This window comes from Oncorhynchus masou, chromosome 2 (genome assembly GCF_036934945.1).
Source record: "Oncorhynchus masou masou isolate Uvic2021 chromosome 2, UVic_Omas_1.1, whole genome shotgun sequence".
Taxonomy (NCBI): domain Eukaryota; kingdom Metazoa; phylum Chordata; class Actinopteri; order Salmoniformes; family Salmonidae; genus Oncorhynchus; species Oncorhynchus masou.
In genome coordinates, this window is record NC_088213.1 from 34,476,491 (window position 1) to 34,482,588 (window position 6,098).

The window sequence follows — 6,098 nt, forward strand, 5'->3', positions numbered from 1 at the left end:
ATGTTTCCTCCTGAGGGTCCCAGAGATAAAATCTAGTGTAGTTTTGTTTGAAAAAAAGTATTTTTTATATTCAAATGTATGAACTGGGTTCTACAGTTTGATCCTGCTGCTGTCTCTGGCTCCACACCCACTCCACCCTCCCATCTAGATGTGTGAAAGTTAGTGTCTTTACTGTAGGGAAGCTAATGATCCATCATGTATGACATCCCTGGGAGTGTGTAAACAAAAAAAAACGTATTACCATAGTATTTTTGTATATTCTCTATATTTATGTACTTGAAAATGTATAAATTGACCAATTTGGCACATTTGGGCAAACTCCTGGCAGACTTGATACAACGTATTGTGTAGTGATGTAATTATGCACTGCATCGGTCTGAAACTTTGCACACACTGCTTCCATCTTGTGGACAAAGTGTAAATTATACCTACAATCCTATCTCAATGTATGGCCTTTCTCTTGTATTTGAAAGAACGCCCCAAGAAATGATAGTTTACAAGATCTAATGTGTTATATTCTCCTACATTCATTTCACATTACCACAAACTTCAGTGTTTATTTTCAAATGGTATCAAGAATATGCATATCCTTGCTTCAGGTCTTGAGCTACAAGCAGTTAGATTTGGGTCGGCAAAATTTGAAAAAAAAAGGGTCTGATCCTTGAGTTAAAAGAGAATCTGTGGAAAGAGGAGATCAAAGGTAAATACTTTGCAGTGAACTACCTGTGCAAATACACCAGTGAAATTCAGGTAATTCTCACAAGCAGATTCTCCACGCCTGTGTTGGATACACCACAAATGATAGTTTCACTTTGCACATAGAGCTCGTCTATGCGGCGTGACCCCTCTGCTATCTGGGCCCATCTCTCAAAAACACTGACCTACTTCCTTGAGCTCTGCCCATCGGCTACTGCTGAACACTTTGTGAGTGATGGGCCTTCAACCCAGTCCCCCCCCCCCCCCAAAAAAAATTACTCTCTCCACCCTTCCCTTTGAAATGGGCTTCTAGAGAGTAGGCCGTCATTGTAAATAAGAATTTGTTTTTAAATGACTTGCCTAGTTAAATCAAGTTTCAATGTAAAAAAAAGAAAAGAAAAGTGAAAGAGTCACATGGAATTTCCTAGAAGCCGGACATGGAAAAGGCCAAGCTGATGAGGTAGGAACAGCTGTGAAACGAAGAGCAAATGGAATTGTGGCACAAGGCAAGGATCTCCCAAATGGAAGAAGTGTATTTGAGGACCTGTCAAAAGATCAGTCAGCTATCAAGCAGTTTGTTACGGTTTTCTTCTAACTCCTCCTCTGACGAAAAGGTGTAGCAAGGATCGGACCAAAATGCGGCGTGTAGATTACAATTCATGTTTAATGACCAAATAAACACGAACAATACAAAACAACAAATGTACCGTGAAAACCTAAACAGTCCTATCTGGTGACAACAAACACAGAGACAGGAACATAGGACACTAAGGACAATCACACAAGAAACACTCAAAGAATATGGCTGCCTAAATATGGTTCCCAATCAGAGACAACGATAAACACCTGCCTCTGATTGAGAACCACTTCAGACAGCCATAGACTTATCTAGAACACCCCACTAAGCTACAATCCCAATACAAGCACACCACATACAAAAACCCATGCCACAACCCTGGCCTGACCAAATAAACGAAGACAAACACAACATACTTCGACCAGGGCGTGACACAGTTATATATCTCAGATGAGGAGATAGCGAGCATGGAGGCCCTTCTACCAGATCCCCTGGAGAAAATGCGTGGGACAATGAAGATATACCAGGTAATTTTTGTGGGTTATTTTATATCAAATCTCACATTTGTTATACAAACATATTATCACTGCTCTCTATATCACTAGACTATGCAATCATTACACATTTCAAATGTGCATAACTTTTAGAATTTCCTGTGTTTCCAGATTGTCACCGACAGGAGAGATACCTTGGAGGATACTCCTGTTCCTTTCCACATCACTGCAACTGTTTCAGTCCACAGACTGATTCTGGTTGAAAAAACAGAGGCAGACCAAGATGGAAACTCCAACACATCTCACAGTGCCGTCCAGCCCATTGAAGATCTAAGTGAAGCATTGATCGGAGTGTGGTGGAGTATGATCAGGACGTTTACTCTGGCATCATGCAAGATGTCACACAGAGAGTGGTGCTCTTGTCGCGTTGGCCCCAACCATTTTTTGTTGTTGTTGGCAGATGAGAGACGACATCATACAGACCACAGCATGCGCTTGGACTTGTCCCTGAGCCCCATTCAGTGACCAAAAGGCACATGAAGCTGGATGCATTTGTCTGGGAGCAACTTAGCTCCCTTTCTAGATACCCTTGGAAACTCACTATACAGTACATACAAAGCAGGACATAAAATCACACATTAAATAAAACATGTGTAGCTCTCAATGAACTCTTCCTTCAATATATGTGCTAGAATTTCTAGATGTTGCGTCTGTGTGTAGCCAAAACATTGTTCTCATGTTTAAAAGGTGCTAGTTCCAGTGTTTTGGAACCGTACTTTGTCTTATATTAATTCAATGTTTAACAATGGTTGTTGTTCAACATGTTTGCAATCAAACATTGTTTTTTTACATACATGTAATTTCCACCACAACCCATATTTTTCAGGTAAATTAGTATATTATGTATAATTTACATTTAATTCTTTATTTTAGATAGGAAAACCATATGGTTGTTATCATGATCTCACAAAAAGTTTGGGTGGAAATATCTTATTGTTCATGATAAGTACATTTTTCAGCTGTCACCAAGGCAAGTTGATACATTCAGGCGTCGTGTTGAATTATTCATATTAGGAAAACCTTAAAAATCACTTCAAAGAATATTCAATACAAGTTATGTACAAATGTATAAGAAATGTGTTATAAATAAATTGTATGATATTTTATTTTCAACTAAAATGGATGTTAAATGACATGATGGAAATTACAATTGTCTACGGTTGTCTGGGAAAAATAACCAAAATATATAAATTCCTGAATAGAACGATCGCAACCATTATCAGATATTGTTTCTAGACAAATCAAAGACAATTATAATACTGGTAAAAGCTATGCAGCTCGACCAACATCCGCGGGGACACGCACCTCGCCAAAATTACCAACCAACGCGGCTCCACATACTGTACACGTCCTCTTTTAATTTGAATGTGTTCACAGTTGGAATAATTGTTTGAGCAGCGCTGAGAATTCGAAAAGTAGAAAAGCCAACAGTCCAATATTATAGAACACCGCTGTGCATAAGCGTACATGTTTTGGACTGATAGGTGCTACTAGTAATAGTCCTACCTTGCTGCCTATTGTACTTCAGTACTCTATACTATATATTCATTTATTAAAAGTGTTCCGCTTTGAGTTTACTTCTAGAATGTTAAAAGTTTTCTATTTAAATGTGGATACATTGAAGATACCTGTTGCATAATGTAATGAATGTTTTTGGTTAAGAGTATACATGGTTAATGGTATGGTCCATATGAGAGAGACAATTTGTATAAAGATACCTGTTTTCAGGTGTACTTCAGTTCTGTTTTAGCTCAGGTACGTGAGTTGTGGGGAAGCTGAGGGGCAATAGGCTGGTATGCTCCAATCTGCTATAGTTGGCTTGGGATAGGCTGAATCGTTCAGTGTATTGACAGTATTTGAAATCTGTTTATTTTGTAAATATCTTTCTAGACCTACGTAAATATCCATTGGATTTCATCTTTCAGCTGTACAACATTTTCACTGTGAATAAACTGGATGCTATTTTGCACCTGATCCTGCTGCCTCCTGTTACTCACTGCACTTTTAATATGGCTGATCCAACATCTGGGCCCTACAACAGACTGGCCCATTTACTCAAAATTATTATTTTTGTGTGAAATACAACCCAATCCTCCCTCACCCTATGTGGAACAACAAGCACACCGTATACATTTGATAAAATGAGTGTTTCTCACATTACAGTTGTAGTTCAGGAGTGTGAGTTCAGTGGCACAGAAAGCAGCGCTGAATGCGAGCCGGTTTTCCAGCAGACCAGTCATGCATGATGAGCACAAATCACCTGCACGAGCTGTGAAACGCGGACTTAATAACAAACAGCAAACACAATCTGCAATTTGAATGTTACGTTCCATATAACACCAACATTTAGTTAGTGGATGGATAAACATGACAAGCTCCGAAGTCATTACATAAATCTTGTATAACAGAGAATGTCTATGATACCCTCCCACTCTCTTCCTTATGGTGGTCTGGAGGAGAAATGCACAGACATGCAACTGGAGAGGGAATTCACCTCACCAGACCCCTCTATCACAAGAAGGTGAAAGGTTGATTGATAGAAAATGGAAACAGCCTATCAGAAGGTTGCACTCGCTGGCACTTGACAGGTCTGGCAATGGGACCTTTTGTTTTGTCAAGCAGTTTCCTTTCATAATCACTTCCTACACAAGCTGCTTGGGAGAAAAAAAAGAAAAAAAAAGTGCAATCTAGGTGGCCGTTATTAGGGGCAGGTCTTTACAGTGCAGATCATGGCCTATGCCATACAACCCCACACAGCTTCACCATTCACATGGCCAGAGTGGTCATTGTGGTGGACCACTCATATCTAGCATTATGTTTTCATCTGGGTTTGTTCACATAGAAAAAGCTTTGTGCATGATACGATATTACTGTGGGCTGTGTCTGTCAAGGAACAATAACGGACTGAGATGTGAGTCAGGTAAGGGGTGTAGAAATCTGACTACCCCCCCTGAACCTTCTCTGTCTGCATGACCTGGCTGGACGCAGCTGTCTCTCTATGCCCGTCCCGCCGCTCTGCTGCTTCACATCGCCAGGCTAAACTGTGTGACACACTACACATACAGTAGCTCACACTCCTCCACCTCCCTTCCAGCTACCCTGAGCAGAGAGGGGAAGAGAGTTGGGAAAGAGCACCGAAAAGCTGGTTTAAACACAGGATGCATTATGATACCACCACAGCGCTTAATTCTTGAAAAGGTACATTAGTTCATCCACTGCAGTCTGCCTAAACCTCTTGGGATGAAGAGCGTCTGGACTCATTCTGCAGAGACATGAGAGGCATATGCTGAATCATCACGGACGGGACACAAATCCCCTGAGAGACTGTCAGGTAGCACAAATGACAGGAACAGCAACTGAGGGATCAGCAAGTCCCCTTTAACGTTTTGCGGGCAGGGCAGGGAAACAGGGGCTTTTCATGCCCTCATTGCAATGGCAGCCTGAATAAATCTCTCCACAATCTCTTTTTTTTTGCCCATGTTGTGCTGAATATTTGGCTGGGTGGCAGCTGCAGGTTGGGTGATAACAGCGAAGAGCTTTTGTAGCTGCTCTGCTTATGGGCAGGAGATGACAAGATGCCTGCCCCCTTTGTGTGGCAGGGAGAGAGCCGAGGGGTATGCAGAGACAGGGTTCACATGGGGCGAATGAAAATAAATGCTTCAGTGATGCAGCAGGCGTCAAGTCAAGCTGGGACGCAAGCACCTTTTCCAAGCTGCTGATACACTTTGAACTGATCTCCAGGTGCAGCTTAATATGTCATCATATTCCACAGTGCAGAGATCAAAAGGAGAATCTGTGGATGTCAGTGGATATGCCAAACCAAACCTGTTATTTTTTAACAATTTCACAAGTACCACTGACCTGCCCATCTCCAATAGTCAGGCTAATTCTGGCCCAGTCCGTCTGAAATTGAGACATATTTGGGGATTACCATACAAGACGTCTACTGTACTACCTGAGATCTGCCTAACACAATCCCCTATTATGTAAATTAAAATAGAGTATGTAAGCTTTTCTTTAACAGAAATCTCAGCAAGCCACAGAAATAGTCATATTGCAATGCATCTGAAACCATCCCAAGGGAACATGAAACATCTCTATTGCATTTGAATAGCCTATATATGCAAATAGCGTAGTTGTTTAAGGAGACATACTGTAGCCAGACATATATGTGTGTAAATGTGAAATGACAACTGGCCACCCTCTTCACATCTATACGTTATACTCTGCTGCCCATCTGTGGTGGAAACATGAAGTAGCCCTAAAGTTAA